The following is a 17747-nucleotide window of genomic DNA, read 5'->3' on the forward strand; positions in this document are numbered from 1 at the left end:
GTTCAGGGGAAACAGTTCCCATGGCGCCCGAGACCCTCCGCTGGGACCCCAGCACGGGGACCGTCAACCAGGACTGTCACTTGTGTGTCCCAGGAAGTTTGCCCTTGTTCTTACTGGAGGCACTTCTGTTTGTCACCCTGTGTGAGGTGGTGTCCTGGCATCTGGTAGCTGGCGTCAGGGCTGCTGCCAACCCTCCTGAATGCAGCAGAGGATCCTCCTGCCTCGGAACCCAGAGCATGGGGGGGGGGGGCGAGAGACTCACGCCAGACACAGGCGGGACTGGGAGAAATGGCCCGCATGGAAGTACAGCTTCTGTGTCCCTAAAGGGCAAACTGAGGCACCAAAGAGGGAACAACAGGTCCAGAGATAGGACCCAAGGGAGTAGCAGACAAATACTCAGGTCTCAGCCCAGGCCAGAGCGTGGCTGCTGACCACAGGCTGTCACCACAGGAAACCACCACAGGTGGCCTGCACGCTGCCCAGCAGAGAAAGAGGGCCCACCCCTGAGGACTCCTGGCTTGTCACCAAAGCAGAGACCACAGCAGGCGAAGGCGGCTGGCTGAGACGGCTCTAACCCCGCGCCTGTCACGATGCTCCACACTCACCCTCTGATGCCAGATCACAGCCACCAGCAGCGCCGAGCCCACCAGCCAGCTGCACACCGGGCTAGTGGCCCAGGTGGCTGAAGAGATGCGCTTTCTGCAGCCAACTGCCCTGGCAGCCCGGGCAACGTTCTCTGCGGTCCTTGGATCAGGGCCACAGGGCCCCTGCCAGGGGATCTCATTCCTGCTGTAGAATGGAACGTGAGCCCTGAAAAGTAAAGGGGGGTCTGCGCTTGTCCCACCCACTTCCTACAGCTTCTGGGGAGCACACGGACCCCCGCAGCCTGCTGTGCCCCTCCCTCCCTCCAGGAGAGCTGCTCCCTGTGGCTGCAGAGCAGGGAGGAGGGAGGGGGACCACCACTTGCAGCAGAGTCAGCTGGAGCCCAGGTCCTCCCACAGCCCCCAGCAAACACCGAGCCTCCTACAGCCTGGGACGGAAGAGAACTGCCCCCTACTTCTGGGGTCTCAAGGATTCCATTGTTTTCCATGAAACCAATATAAGCAAATGGAATGGGCTGAAAACATTTGTGGTTCCCAGGTCCCTGCCATGAGCAGAACCCCGGCTTGCATCTAGACGTGGAATTTCTAAATCAACCATGGAGACATGAGCTCCCTTCCACACGGCCATCGACACAGGACTTCTGCTTCCTAGATCCAGCAAATCTCCCCCATCACCAGAGAGGGGTACCGAGCAGGGCCACAGGGCATCACTTAACAGACGGAGCACGGAGGGCACAGTGGTCTGGCCAAAGCCACACAGCTGGTAAGTGGCAGAGCTGAAATACAAACTCAGGCCTGGTAATTCTCTCCACCTTCTCCCACTAGTGGAAGTGCCGATGGTGCGACCCATGTCCATCCAGCCTCCAGGTCCCGGAACATTTTATAACACTCAAGGGTCCCAAAGAACACGTGTGGAGGCCCCTCCCTTTGGGGTCAATTTCTCTGCCCTTCTCTGTGTCCCTGGAGGTGGACTCCTACCTGCCCCCACTTCCTGATTGGACATGGCAGTGGGGAGCCTCAGCAAGATGGAGGGAGGAGAGTGGGGCTACATGGGGTGGCCCAGGTCCCTCAACTGAAGGTCATCAGTGGTCTCAGACAGTTCTCCCTCTGGGTTGCAGGAATTGCTCTCTCCCCTCATCCCGTCTGACCCAGGGGTAGTAACCACGAGTCAAAACACACTGTATAGCAAGTGACAATAAAAAAACAAGGAAATGGAAACAGAAGTGGAGGGTGGAGGATCTAGGACCGGGGATGGAGTTGTTGCCATTTGAAGTCAAGTGCCTGGGAAAGACTACCATGAAGGTGACATTGGAGCAAAGGCCTACAAGCAACTCAACCCTCCAGCCATGAAAACGTCTTGGGGTAGAACTTACCAGAGAGAGGGAACAGGGAGTTCAATGTCCTGACACAAGAGGGAGCCTGGTGGCCCAGAGCACAGGTTCTGGGAAGGCCAGGGATGCACAAGATTTGGGGGGACTGCAGGGGTGCAATGGGTGAGGTTGAAGACGTCTCCGCACAGCAAATGTCCTAGCTTCAGGACAAGAACACCAGGTCCTGATGCACAGAGGAAGGACCCGGGACCCCTCCAGCCCTCAGGAAGCAATGCCGAGTGGCATGTGTTCCTTCAGCCCTGTACCATGCCGCACCCAAGCACCGCAGAGCTGGCTCTGCCCGCTCCCTCCCCACCTGACTCTCCTCCCTGTGTCTGTCACTATCCGTCATCAGCCACGTCTGTTCACTCACACGCTGCCTCTCCCACACGCTAGCACGAAAGCACAGACATTCCCATTGTGGCTCCAAGATCCAGTAGAAGGCTTGGCACAGAGTAAGTGCTCAATAAATGTTTGTTTAAGGATGAGTGGCTGAGCAGGTCAGTGGACACTCAAGCTGCTGCTACTGCTGATAGGGGACGTTTTTCTCTCCCCCAGAGGAGAAGAAGTCCAGTACAGACGAGAGGAATGTGAGCACAGCCGGCTCTACCGCTGAGAAGCAAGCACGCCTGTTAAGCAGACAGAGTCAAGCCAACAGAGTGTTTGGCGCACAGTAGGTGCTTAACAAACATTCATTGAGTTGGCCAAGGATGAAAATGAAGTGCTAAGAAAATCATCAGCCTAGAAGTCCACATGCTGCCCTCGTCTCCTCCAGGGTCTCTGAATGTCACTCCTAGTGTCCTGGGACACAACACCTCTGCTGTCCCCCCGCTCTCTCCATCTTTCCTGTCTGACCCCCCCCCCAAGTCAGAGAGATCCACATTGTGTGGAAAGGAATTGAAATTATTTCTGCAGAAATGAAAGGAAATGTTGATAAGATTCCATTTTTAATGTTTTCCTCGCTTCAAAAGGAAGCTCTTAAAAATAAACAGAAGCGGTCCCCAAAGCAGCAAGATATAAAGTTTAAGCCATAATAACGTTATGAAAAGAGAACATAGAAATTGCCAGAAATCCCCATCCTCAGGGCACCAGAGGAGACTCAGCTAAACTGGAGAACAGAACCAGGCGAACCCGGAGGGATGAGTGGATGGGATCTGAGACAACATCAAGAGAGCCAGAGCCAGGCCCACCGGCTCCTGCCCCCACCTGCAGCCTGAGCTCTCAGGATCCCCCAGAACCACCCAGCGGGATGACCCACCTAAACCAGCACTGGGAGGGGCCCTAAATGAGCCACTGCAGCCCCTCCTCTTGCCAACAGCCCAAGGTGCAGCCCACCTCCACCCCCTGATCCCAGAGGCAGAAGCCACAGCACCTGGACCTGCCAGGTTGTACGGCCAGTGGCCAGGCCACTGTGACTCGAAGCCCTTACCTCTTTTACTTTCTGTTTCCTCTTCTATAAGAGGGACAGGGCGATACTTGACACCACAAGCAAATAGCCAGCGGATCAAGAGGAGTGGGAGCCTGCCCCCCACCCCGAAGTGTCCTCAGCAGCAAGCATGTAGGACAATCTCAGGGCTCGGGTGGGGGGGGACCACCAAGCCAGCCCAGCGCAAAACAGACAGCTCCCCAGCAGCTGGCCTCCAAGCAGTGTGATGGGGAGCCCTACAGTTTTCCCCATAAGTTCTGTTCTCAAGAACCAGGCAGCAGGCTGTCACTCATTCACCCACCATTCCTGCATGCTCCACATTATCTAGGGAGTATTTTCTATGTTCCAGACTTGGTGCTAGACCCCGAGAACACAGCTGTAAACAAAAGCTTAGGACTGAGCCAGGCAGACAAGCACTGAAAACCAGAGACGTACTCCACTAGAGGCCACAGTGGTCAGGAGATGTGAGGATGAGGTCTGCCCTGCCTGCCGGCCAGCAAGTGAGCCTGCCAGTTCTGTGGGTGCTGGTGGGAGACAGGAAACTCCTGGGTTGAAGAAAAGGACAGCAGCAGCAATAGCCCAAGCGTCAACATTCCCTTGTTCAGTTTTCCAAGCCCCAATTCCCACAGGAGAGTGGGGACTACAGTGAGTCAGCTGCTCTAAGAGAGGGACCTTGAACTTGTGAAACCCAAATATTGTTTGTGTCTGTGACAAAAATAAATAAATGAATAACACCATCTTAACTGTTTTCAAGTGTACAGTTCACTTATGTTAAGGACATTCACATTGTTATGCAAAAGATCTCCAAAACTTTTTCATCTTGCATAACCCAAATCTTATCCTTGAACAACCCCTCCCTAGAACCTGCAGATCACCATCCCCCTCCCCCAGACCCTGCAGACCACCATCCCCCTCCCCCAGACCCTGCAGACCACCATCCTTCTTTATGTCTCTATAAGTTCTGTTCTCAAGAAACAGGGAAGCATTCAATCTTGGTCTTTCACAGCGGGCAGAGGGTACTGGATATTGAATTCAGGGATTCTCTATCACTGAGCTACATCCCCAGCCCTTATATTTCTTTATTTCTTTTCACGAGACAGGATTTCACAAAGTTGCCCAGGCTGGCTTCGAACTTGAGATCCCCCTGCCTCAGCCTCCTGAGTAGTGAGGCCTACAGGGGTGTGCTACTGTGCCAGGCTCCCCGTCTTCTCCTTTTTGTGTCTGGCTTGTTTCATTCAGCAGAAAGCCTCCAAGGTTCATCCATATTGTAGCATATGTTAGAATTTCCTTCCTTTTAAGGATGAATAATATTCAAACTCTAATCTTCTATAATGTGTAGCAAACATGACTCTTCTTTGCTCTGGAGAGACACATATCTCTACCCTCTGAAGCTATTCACTACACAGGCATGCTCCAAAATATAATCTAGAGCAAAGCCGTTAGTATCTTTGCTCGCAAGATATGCAGACACACACACACCCATGGAGAACTGTCTCCCCATTCCTCTGACCCATTTATTGGTTCAGCCCACATTCATCTCTGCTAGGTGCAGCACCTACTAAGCACAGTGCTACAAATGATAAGGGACTTTGCCCTCATGCAGTTTAGTGAGGGAGTATCTGCCATCATGGCTACAGGCAGAAGACTCCAGGACAGGGAGCCAGGACAGGTCTGTGGTTGAGGTCATGTGATCTTTTGCCCAGAAAGTCCACTGCTAGGAGTTTACCAAGCAACATGAGCTCATGTGTTCATAAAAAGACTTGGACAAGAATGTTCACAGCATGCTCAAGTGCTCACCTCGCTTGCATAGGCTCTGGGTTTGGCCCCCAGTACCACACGAGAGAGAAAGAAGACGTTCATAGCATCTCTATCCATCGTAGCCCATAACTATAAACAACCCAAGTGTCCATCAAAGGTGACTGGAGAAACAAAGTATGGTAAATCCATCCAATGAAGGATCCTTAGCAACGCCATCAACAAGCCATGACACCGGTCACACAAACGGTGAGTGTTCAACTTCATGCCGAGCAAGAGACACCAGATACCAAAGAGCACGTTTTATGTGATTCCATCACAGGAAAGTCCAGAAAGAGGCAAAGACGATCCACGGAGAAAGAAATGGAACCAGCGGCTGCCCCTAGTCCCTGGGCTGGGGAGCAGGGTGCTTGGTGGGAAGGGGTGTGCAGGAGCTTTCTGGGGTGACGGAGAAGTTCTGCATCTTGACAGGGGCATGAGTCACGCCGTGCACACATCTGTCAAAACTGATGGAACCTAAGAACTGTGCGCTTCACTGTATGTAAATTATACCATTTTTAAAGTGATTTTAAAGATTGTGTTAGCCAGCTTTTCAACTCTGTGACCAAAATACCTGACAAGAACAACTTAGAGGAGGACAAGTTAATTTGGGCTCATGGTTTCCGCTGCCTCGGTCCATGGCTGGCTAACTCCATTGCGCTGAGCCCCAGGTGAGAACATCATGGCGGAAGGGTGTGGGGGAGGGAAACAGCTCTGCTCATGGTAGCTGGGAAGCAGAGACAGAGTGAGGAGCCAGGGACAAAGTATCACCCCCAAGGGCACTCTCCCAATGACCTCTTCCTCCAGCCATGCCCCACCGCCTAAAGTTACCACTAGGAGTCCATTCAAATGATCAATCCATCAAGTGGATTAATCAACGGATGAGGTTCAGCTCTCGTAATCTAATCATTTCACCTCTGCACATTCCTGAACAAGGGCTTTTCAGGAGACACCTCATATGCAAGCCACAACAAGGAGCTTGGGCCTGGAGTCAGGGAGACTGTCCCCTAGATTTTCTATTTTCAGGGGGCAGTAGATTCTCCTTGAAGAAGCCAGTTGGGAAGAGCCAGGTCGACACAGGTTTCTTCTCTCTGCACAATCAGCACAGCATACAAGGAACCAGAGCTCGGCAAATGGTTATAAATGCACCGCCCAGGGGGACGAGGCACGTGACCTTGGAGCACTTGCTGGGGCGGGCTTATTTCCCCACAAATAAAATCGTACCTTAGGCAGATAGAAGTGAGTCCACAGATATTTAATTTTCATTGCTTACTAAAACCACTTCCTTATTTAAGGATCATCAGAAGTCCCTGAGCGACATCTGGCTGGGTCCATCCCCTCGTTCCATACAGAGCTATTAAGCATCCCTGTGTACCAAGCAAGTGTGTTTGGAAGACAGACAAGGTCCCTGTCCTGGTGGGGTTTGCATTCTGGAGGGAAAGATTAAAAAAAAAAAAAAAGTGCAAGTTAATCTCAATAGATCATTTCAGGACTGTGTCAGAGCTCTGAGGACAAGAAAATGGAGAACATGACAGAGAGTGACAACATCTGTCAGTCGGGGCCTGGGGTGCTTTGGGCAGAGGCATCTGGGTCTGGAATGGCCTCTTTGAGGAGAGAACAATTGACCTGAGACCTGGAGGGGAGGAGGAGGCACCCGTGCAGGATGACAAGAGGGACTTCCCAGGAGGGGGTGTGGAGGGAGGGGTCCTTGTTACTTGGCCTCCTGAGACTCTCATGAGGAAGGCTGAAGCAGATACAAGGGACAGCCTAGGAGGCAGGAGCTTTCAGGGGACCGCCAGGCACCTGCTGGGCCGCTCCAGATCCTCTGAGCTCTGGCAGCACAGAGGATCTGGAGTCTAGGAGCTGCTCCAAGTCTGAGGATCTGGGGTCTTTGGCGGGGCGATTGCAAAGCACAGGCCATGCTCCCTCAAGGTTTTGAGACCCAAGGGACAGAGGCCACCCAGCAGCGCCCTCTAGGGCAAAACAAAATGGGTCTCAGGCTCCAGGGCCCGGTTGACTCTGCTGCTGCCAAATGCAGATGTCCCCGTCTCCTCCCTGTCTGCAGGAGCAAAACAAGGTGGCAAAAACTCCGAGTCCTCCTCCGCTGGCTGCAGCCTGGGAAATAAATGGTCCCGTCAGCGCTGGGGAGGGTGAGCTCAGGATTTCAGATGGAAATGAAATAAGAGGGAACGGAGCCCAGAAGCAACGCAGAGTACCGACGAGGGGGCTGAAATCTTCCACTGCAGCACCGGCGGCTCGGGCGGCGCAGCGAGGCGCTGACCCCGGGACAGGGACACAGAGTGAGCGAGTGCTGGGCCCACGGTGGACCTGAGCCCCTGGGGTCCCTGGTGGCAGGAAGGGCTGCTGCGGCTTGTGCTCCCCACCAGGCCTCCTGCAGACCCAGCAGCCCGCACACCCAGCCCTACCCAGGAAGAGCCCATCGGACTGTCCTCCTGGGAGGGGTGGGCAGCCTGCCTGGCCGGGAAGCGGGAGCCACCCTGCCTCAGCCTGGAGGAGGGAGGAAGCCAGGAACAGAACGGTCCTGCTCAGCCAGGCCCGGGGTCATTCCACCCCCGATGCAATCACAGCCTCTTGTTTCCTGGCTTTTTATCCTGAGCACGTCACCTACCTATGCCTCATTTTCCTCCACCTGAAAACAGGGAAAATAATAGCGCCCACCACATGGGGTTATTGTAGAATTCAATATAAAAAACCTTAAACAGCGACTGCCACATGGTAAGCGCTCTCACTAAGTTAGACTTTTTTTTTTTAAAGAGACAGAGCCTGGCTGTGATGCCCAGGCTGACCTCAAACTCAGCCATCCTCCTGTCCCGGGCTCCTAAGCAGCCAGGGCTACAGGCCTTCACCACTGTGTCCAGCTTGGATCACTTTTATACATGTCTTATTTCAGGGGCTGGGCTTGTGGCTCAGCGGTAGAGCAGTTGCCTCGCATGCATGAGGCACTGGGTTCGATCCTCAGCACCGCATAAAAATAAATAAATAAAATAAAGATATTAAAATAATAATAATAAATGTATCATTTCACATTCACATTAACGGTTAAAGATAGGCAAGGCCACATATGCCAGAGGAGTTCAAGCACCTGTCCTAGTCCCCATCCATCTCACCCATCCCCCCAAGAGTCCCCCCTGGCACTCAGCTGCCCTTTTCCTTGGCCTCCCTCCCGGAGCCATGCCAAGCCTTGGCCAGCATGCACTGCGCTGCTGGACTCTCTCCCCTTACGAAACTCGAAAGTGGAAGGAAAGCTCTCAGTACCTTCAGGAACCACATAGGCAATGTGGCTGCTTCAAGGGAGCCGAGGGGCAAGGCCTAGTGTCCCACCCCTGGAACTCAGACTAGCCTGGGCAACTTTTTATTTTCTGTCAAAATAAAAAGGGCTGGGATGTAGATCAGTGGTAGAGTGTCCCTGGGTTCAATCCCCAGTTCCATAAATAAATAAATAAATAAATAAAGGTGGGACCATACATTAGGGAGAGTGAGGATTGTGGCCAGTGGAAGAACCCACACCGTGCCTAGAGGGAAAAGCTGCCAGCAGCTCTCGCCAGGTTTGACCAGGCAGGAAGGCAGGTTCCAAGTTGGTACATTTTAGGGAAACCAGTATACAACCAATGTAAAAACCTTAAACAGCGACTGCCCCACGGTAAGCACTCTCACTAAGCCAGATTTTTTTTTTTAAGAGACAGAGCCTGGCTGTGTTGCCCAGGCTTTATATGAAAATCTCCTGGATTTTTTAATATTGGCACCTAAATCAATATTTTTAAAACATGAAAGTCCTAGCAAGACGTTTCTGGGTCTTGGGCTGCTTTCTGTGGCTAATAGCACAATACACAGGCTGGGTGTGTGTTAAAGAAAAGAGGTTTTGGGTTCAGAGTTCTGGCCCAGCCTCCAGCAGCTGTGTCTGGTGTAGGTGTCCTAGGTCTCGCAGACAGAGCCCTGAGGCGGGGCAGGGAATCCCGTGGGGAGAGGCGGGGAGTGTGGGTGTGGGTGCCGGTCTCTCTCTCTCTTCTTATAAAGCCACTGGTGTTCAACGGAGGCTCCACCTAATGACCTTACCTGATCCTTATTCCCTCCCAAAGGCTTCGCCTCTCAATATCATAGGTTGAGTTCCTTAATCCCCCTCAGTGGAGATGAGATTTTCACCTGGGTTTCTGGAGGGGATACACCACGTATTCAAAACAGCAGTCTGTTCACACTGTATGTTGAAGGGTCAGAGCACTCCCAGGCCCGCACCTTCTCCCTGCAAGAGCTGGAAACTCCTGGCTGGGCTGAAGCACCCAGGAACTCTTAATCAAGCAGCACCAGGAGAGCACCTGTTAGCTATTAAAGGCTGGGGATGGGACCCCTGGGGCCAGAGCAGGGGGGTGAGTTGATTGCAGGAATGGGCTTTAGGGGTTCTCAGGAGTAGGAAAACCTCAGGAGCAAACCCCATCCCCCGGAGGGACGGATGGGTGGGAAGTCAGAAGGAAGGGAGAGCTTTCACTCAGCTCCGCCCCCAGTGTGAATCCCAAATGCAACCCCGCAGCACTCTCTGCAGGAGAATCTGTTGGGCGGTGACTGCACACTGCCGGGGCTGATGGCAGCGGAGAGGAAAGACACACAGGGTAGTATAGACATGGATGCTTCTACCTGGAAGCCCCCACCAGCACAGCCTGCCCCCAGCACATGGATCTGCTTCTGCAGTCTCCCAGAAGCAAGCCGGCTCCTCCAGGGTTGCAGAGGTGTCTTTGGGATACTGAATGCTTAATCGGTGCTTGGCATGTCTAAGGTCCTTAACAAATACCTATCAAATGATCCAGTGAAGGAAATCAAAGTACAAGGAGCAAGTCATCAGAGAATAAGGTGCCTCGCCACACTTCCCAAACTGGCTTTCCCCCAGCACAGGGCAAATGAGCGCGGGTATCAATGCTCACTGCAAAAAGCAACCTGGAGGTTTTGTGTACACAGAAGAGCCTTTATCATGGAGTGCCAAGAAAAGGACAGTGAGGGACACCACACAATGGCAGGGTCAGCAAGACCTAAAATGACCCCAAAACTCCCAGGAGAGGGACATGATGCACCACCTGTCAGAGGTCTGCAGGCCTCTCAGATCAAAATGAGAGTCAGGGACCACCCTCCCCCGGATGGATGAGCTTTTTCCCTGAGCTGAGCGCCTCAAGGTACCAAGGGGACCTGTGTCCAGTCACATAGCTGGGCTGGTGGCACAAGCTAGACCAGAACCCAGGTCCCTTGACTCCCAGTCCAGAGCTCTTTTCCAAAAGGTCAGGTGCGTGGAGTACAAGAGTTAAGAGAAGGCCAAAAGACTCACCCAGGAAGGTCAATGACATCGGATGCCATGTTTTTTAAAAAATAAATAAGTAAACATTAATGCAAAAATGCCCATGATGAGCAAAGTCTCAAATTTTAAATGAAAGATTAAATGAGGTCACACTCTCGTGTACCCCAACCTCACCTCTCCATCCTGATCCCAGCTGGGACCAAGAGTCCCAGGGTGACCACAGACCGGGTCCTGGATCAGTGGAAATCCATGGGAAGATGACTCTCGGCAGAGGGACAGGGTTTCAAGGATCAGAAAGGGGACAGAGAGCCCAGAGCAGACTACAGAAGGAAGAGTGGCTATAGAAGGAAGAGCAGGACAAGGTCCTCCACCCCCTTCTCACTCCACTTGACTCAGAGACCAGCACTTTCTTTCCAAAAAGCGGCACCCCCCACACCCCGGAAGCTCCCTGCCAGGACGCTAACTCTGAAGGAGGACCACAGCCCCCTCCACCCCGTCCACGGACTCCCCCCAACTCCAATCAAATCTAAGCCTTTTCATCTCAAGGGGGGGGGGTGGAATTAAAAAAAAAAATAGGCTGCTGTGGAAAAATAACCCAGGCCCTCCTGACTTGCTGACAGCTCTCACGGATGAGAAGGGGAACTATCCTCACTGCAGACAGCAACTGCCTTTTAAGGCGTGTCCTCCAGCCGGACACCACGTCGCCTCCTGCCCCAGTATTCCCAGCAGCTGGCTGTCAGTGTAAGCTGGGCACTCGGGCCAGACAGGCCTTCACTGGGACGATGCTGGCCACCTACCATGTGATGACAGGTCATCAACTCTGGCTTCGAGAGGCCTGGTGGTGACTTAAATGACATGATGTGGCTGACTGGCAAACCACCGGACAGGCAACGGGGGCTCGCCGCCCACCATCAGCACGCTGCTCAGGTAAAGACGGTCAGCCAGACCTCCCAGGGTTTCAAAAGTAAAGAATGTTATGTGAAATCTGATTTTTAAAGGCTACCAAAAAACTTTTAATTCTTAAAATTTTTTTTATTTTTTTTATTTACCCAATAGAGACAACTAGAACAGGTCTGTGTGCCAGAGCCCACAGTGTGTGACTCCGTGTGTGACTCCGACATCCACCAATCGCCCAATGGCCACCCGGCCCTGAGGAGGGGCTCGGCACCGATGTTCCCGTCTTTTCAGAAAGCCGTTGTCCCAGGCATCGTCGACGTCCACTCCCAGGCGACAGCTTGGCAACGGACGCTTCTCAGGAGGGAAATGAAGATATGAAGAGCTGAAAATCTGGAAGGCTTCAAGGGAGGGAGGAATGGCAAAGAGGGAATTCCTTAAAAGGATTTAGGAGGATTTTATTGGACACTGTTTAGCACAGTCAGGGATAAGATCAGGCAGTAACCGAACGGCGGAGCATGTGAGTCTGTGTGTACGTGGGGTGTGGGAGGTGGGCAGGGCGGGAGGGAGGCGCCATCCCTACTGATGGTCTCCACAGGGTGGCCAGCCTTCTGTCTGCATGTCACCCCAACGTTTGACGCATGTGCATGACTTCTGATAGGCCCAATCCCTAGGGACAGCCCCTCTCTAGAGGTGGCCACCAGGTCCCACTAATCCTACACAAAGGGCAGATCCTGGAGCCCTGGGATGACTCCAAAAGCTCATGTGGACTCTGAAGTCAGCCTCAGTGGGGTTGGGGCCCAAGTGTTCGATATTAGTGGTTCTCAAAGTATGATGCCCAGACAGTCACCAGGAGTTTGCAGGAAGGACCCCAAACCCACGGAATCAGAAACTCTCGGGGAAGGGCCAACCATTTGGTTTGGAACAAACCCTCCAGAGAATTCAGATGCATAATAAGGTTTTGAGATCCTCTGCTCATGGCTTGTTCCTGTGAGCTTCTAAGAGGACAGTGGTCCAACCCTCAGGGTTGGTCAAATCTATCAGAGGATTGCCCTGGGTTCCTCCAACAAGGACCTCGGAGGCTGCTCTGCATGTGCCTAGCAGTGAGGAAGGAGCTGAAAGGAGAGAGTACGGTCTTTGCCCTGATGCAGTCCGTCCCTCAGCAGGGAGACAGACAGTGAGCAAGTCAGAAAGAGAGAAGCACCTGACAGTTCTCAGGTGGGCACAGAAGGCAGGGCCTGATGCACCTGAGAGCTCAGGGTGCTGTCCGTGGGCAGGGCTGGGACCCCTCCAGCTCTCCCAGTGGCCTCCCTGTTCTTCACACACCTCCCTCTTCTGTCCACAGGCCATTTCTTTTCTAGTTCTGTGCACTTAGCAAGGTCTCCTCCGAGATCTTCCAGAGATGGGCTCCTTCTCCTTGCTCAGGACTTAGGGCACAGTCACTCCTCAGAGAGCCCTCCCTCCTTATTTGATCTAAAGCAGTCTCCGCCGTCCGCGGCCCCCACAGATGGAAACTGAGCAGCTTCAACATTCCCAACTCTTGCCTCTTCCCCAGTGGAAGTGGGGTTCTCGGGCCAACTCCTCCCCTGTCCTGACTGGCTGTCTCTAGGCCACAGATCACCTCCATCCCATAGACTGTCCTGAGTTCCCCCCAACCATTGCTGACAGGGCGGAAGCCAAGGTTGGCTGAATGAGCGTCCAGCCAAAGCTTACTGTGAAGGGCTAATGCCAACCCTCCTCCTCTAAGGGAAGCCCCAGAAAGAGCAGTCACCCCCAACGCTCCAAGGTGCGTTGTGCACTCCTTTCTGGGTCCTCTGGTGGTAAAGACAGAAAGAAAATGAGGAAAGTGCTACATAAGGGACCCTAAAAGCTGGTTCTAAGAGTGGCACATTCTCCTTGGACAGAGCCCTTCAACCCAACCCCAGCGGCTGTGCACACTCCTACAAACTCCTGTGCCTTTGCAGGACCCCCAAACTCCAGGTCCCTGTCCAGGCGCCCGTGCAGGCCTGGGAGTGCCGGCTGCATCATATGGGTCTCTCAGGGGCACGTAAGACCTAAAGGAAAAGGAACCTGGCATGACACATGCCATCACTAAGAGGATGCAGCGAAGCGCATGCCCCAGGGACGCAAAGACAGGAGAGATCCAGGGGCAACCGAGGAAATGGCACAGGATATGGAACCCGTGGCTTCCAAGTAGAAGCTTGCGTAGATCCCAGAGTGTGCGGCTCCAGAACCGTGGTACTGATGGACACCGGGACAGGGGAGCAGGGAGCCCAAGGACAGTGGTGCCCCAGGACCTCCAGAGAAAGGCAGACTTGGAGCCTGGGGCGCCAGGATGTGGAAGCGCGTCCGGAATGCGGGCCCCAGGGCAGCCTGAGGCCAAGGCTTCAAGTACGTGGCACGCGCAGACCCCAGGGCAGCGGTGCAAGAGACCCTGTGCCGCTGGTGCCCTTGAACCGCCCGGGAAAGCACGTGACGTGGCGCGCGACCCCAGGAGGTTGCCGAGCAGCCTGGCGCGTGCAGCCTCCAAGAAGCGGAATTCGGGGCCTTAAAGGCTGAAGGCCGGCAGGGAGGGGATGCGTGGAGCAGCAAGGGAAAGGGGACAGCGGTGGCGGGGGACACAGCACGCGCCGTCCCGGGCCAGGCGGGAACGTGCCACACAGCGCGCGACCCCCGCAAGAGCGTCAGGCCCCCAATCGGAGGCAGCGGCGGCGACCTGGGCGCCCGGCCGCGCGGTGCGACCGTCGCGCTGCCTCCGTCCCAGCAGCGGGGCGAGGCCGGGCGCCGAGCTCCTGCCGCCCGCCCACTCTCCCCGCCCCGCGCGCAGTCCCCTCCCTCGTCCCGCCTCCTGCCCCGCTCCCTCCCTCGGCGGCCGCAGCGCCGCGCTCCCGGCGCACTCGGAGCCCGGCGGGGACCAGGAGGCGGAGGCGGGGTGGCCCTGGGTCCGAGAGCAGGAGTCGAGCCGGGCCCCGGGGCCGAAGTTTGGCCGCGGCTCCGGGAGGCAGAGCGGGCGCCCCCGGCGGCCTCCAGCCCCCTTTCGCATCCTCGTCCCGAGCCCGCCGGCACCGGGGACGGCAGCCGTGACCCGGCCAACTCCGAGGCGGGGACGCCGCGACGGGAACTTGAGGTGGGAACTTTGCGCGCTGCAGCCTCGCCGGACGCTGCGGCGCTGCGGGCAGGACCCCGCTCCGCCACGCTGCGGCTTGGGGGCGCTGCACGTGGTGGTGGCCCCAGACTCTCCTGCGGGGGCCTCGAAACCGGCCGGGAGGGAGGCTGGGGCGACCGAGGGCCAGCGAGCTGCCACGGGCGGCGGCGTGGAGCGCGCTTCGCCACGGCTGCGGCGCTGGTCCAGCTCCGGCTGCAGCCCAGGGGTCCCCCGGATGCGAAGTGCGGGACGTTCTTCGCCAGCGTGACCCGGCGTGGGGTGGGGGCACTCAGCCTGAGACAGAGGTTTCTAGCAGCCTTGCCCGATCCCGGGAAGTGGGAGAGTTGGGATGGAGCGGGGTGTCTGTCGCTGCTTCATTCACTCCGTCTATAAACACCGAATGGAGCACCCTCACCGGTGGGCCTTACTGACTCATTCATTAATGATCTCCATGAGCGACTATTGAGCGCCTACTGTATGCTGGTCGCTGAGGATAGCGAGATAGTTCACAGGAAGCCCGAGAATGTGATAGGGAAGGTCTCCTCAGCCTCCGGAGCTCCATCCTGGAGAGGGGCTCAGCCTGCAGGATTGGAGTCTTCGGACGGGGAAGGTGGAGTTCATTCATTCCATCGGGGAGTGAACAAAGATTGGCTGAACCATTACTGCGGGCAGCCACCGTGCCAAGAGCACAGCATTCGTTCAGCCAGTCAGTAAACATGTATTGAGACCCTGTGCTGAGAAGGGAACAGAGAGGGACTGCGTGGGGACAGGATAGGTGGGAGCAGCCTTCCTGCAGCTAAGAGAAGTGGGGAAGTCACCTGCTGGGTGGCCAGCTGCAGCAGCCCATGTTTACAGGTAGAAATGGGGTTCATCAAATGCATTCATTCTCAATGGGGGTGGGGGAATGCGGGGGGTGGCGTCCAATGGGTTCTTGGAAAAGAAGAAAAAGTCTTTGAAAAGCTCCTTAAGGGGGGGTGATGATGGGGTTCAGGGGTGAGAAATGCTGGGCTCATGTAGCTCATGGTAAATGCAGGCGGCCACCAGTGGGGTTTGTTGGTCAAGCTGTGTATTCAGCAGGCATCTTCTTAAGTACTTGCTATTCTTAAGCACTTAAAGGGTCCAGAGTCACCCAGGTGGATGGGAAGAGGGAGACAGACACCTAGACGTCCACTTTGCTGACACCCTGAGCTCTGGAATGGGGGTGATAGGGGGGAGGAGCTCCTGCCTTATGAGTCTGAGCAAGGTCCCCCCAGGTGTATGTGATACCCCCACACAGTCACCATGGGGCGCCTCACCACCATCGCCTCCAATTTAAGATTGGCACTGCTGGAGACTGGGGCTCATGGCCAGGACATGCCCTGTTTCCAGCTCTGTAGGACCAGAGCCTCTGCCTGTGTCTTCTGACTTCAGATTTTTTTGGTGCTTTACAAAGGTACCTGCAGAGTGGAAAGGGAGGGAAGGTGTGTGTGAAAGTCAGGTGAGCTATCATCTCTGGGGATTGGTCTTATCCGTCATGCTCTGAGAGCCAGCCCGTTCCAGTGGAAAGATGCCTACCCAGGGACACACTCCAAACCCACAGGGAGCTGTGCGAGCACTGGAAACAGAAAACCTTGATTCTTCTCCTAAGGCTTGGGAAGCCAGGCTGTGGGCACCCTGGAGCCTGGTGGTGGCAGGTCCAGGAGCCACTTTGAATCTCACACACAGCTGGGCTCTGGCCAGAGGTAAGAGCTGTCCCAGGGAACAAAAGAGCAGAGATGTGTCCTGCATACAGGAGGTCAGTGACTCACACCAGATCTGGGACTTCACCCCCAGGACCCCCTGTTCAGTGTCTTGACCAGGGTGTCCCTTCTTTCCATCCCTTTCCTCATATTTGATAGAGTTATTATTCTGGTTGCCAGAGGTGTAAGGAATTTGGGAATCCAGTCTTGGTTGATTCATTAAACCCAGAAATGGAGCCCTCGGGTGGAAAATGGCGGCTGATAAGCCCCTCTAAACAGAATTAATAAGAAGCCAGAGGCAAGATCTGTCAGCAAGCACTCAATCACTGTTGGCCATTTTTATTATCTAGCAGATTGTACTTGATGAACAAAATCAGCACATGAAGTGCATTTGCTACAGATAGGATGTGACTTATGCCTACGATTGTCCCCTGCCCTGTGGTGACTTTTGTCTCACACCTGCAACTCCCCTGAGAAATCACGCAAGCAGGTGTCTCCCTGCCTGATGTCCCAAGGTCCCCAGGTCTGCTCCTTTGCTCAGGCCTCTCTACCCAAATTTCCCGCTGCAAAGACACAAATAGAAAAGGTGTTCCTGCACCAGCCCCCAACACATCCCGGTGGAAAACAGACGTGTGTGTGGTGTTATTCTGCCAGCAGCAGAGCCTGGCTGCTCCAGAGGCAGCCTGGGTTTTTAACAGGGGAGACTCTGGCCCTTTTTTGCCTCTGGAGGCAAGTGAGGGATTGAGAGAAGAGCCCGGTTCCCAGCACATAATCTCCCCAGGGATGGGGACCCCAGCTCAGAGGAAGCAAGGCCTGAGATGCTTGGATTGTGACAAGGATGAACAGCAGGTGGCTAAGAAATAATCCCCATGCAGCATGGCGTCTCTCGGAGGTCCAACATGCCAGGACGGGGCCAAGCTCGGGCTGGATCTGTTTTGATTAATGGTTTAATTGAGGATGAATGTAGCATGACCCACCTCTGAGTCAGCCCAGCCAGGAGCCCTAATCCTAACAGATGGAGCTGCGCTGGCAGCAGCACACAGGGGGAGTGGGGAAGAGCAGCGGGGGGAGAGACTGAAGGGGTCCCTACGACCCTCCCAGAATTAGGGAAAGGTGCAGGTTCAGAAGCTGGAGTGAGAGGGAGAGAGCGAGACCCCAGGAGCTGAGGGCGGGAATCTTCTTTAGGAAAGCCACCTCAGGGGTGTGTTCCCTGGTTATGGGTTGGCACAAACCTAGTGGCTTCAAGCATCACAGATTCAGCATCTTGTAGTTTGGGGAGGTCAGAAGTCCAAAATGGTTCTCGGTGGGCGGAAAACAGAGAGTCCTCAGAGGAGCAGCCAAGCTGGCCTTGCCCAGCGTGGAGAGGCCGCCTGCGTTCATTGGCCCGTGGCCTGCAGCACGCCATCTCTGCCCCGCTCTCTTCTTTCCAGAAGCCAAAACGGCAGTCCAGAGTGGACACATGCAGAGATTCTGCCGGTCGCCTGCTCTGCCCTAATGCAAAC

Source organism: Callospermophilus lateralis, chromosome 3, assembly GCF_048772815.1.
Source record: "Callospermophilus lateralis isolate mCalLat2 chromosome 3, mCalLat2.hap1, whole genome shotgun sequence".
Classification (NCBI taxonomy): domain Eukaryota; kingdom Metazoa; phylum Chordata; class Mammalia; order Rodentia; family Sciuridae; genus Callospermophilus; species Callospermophilus lateralis.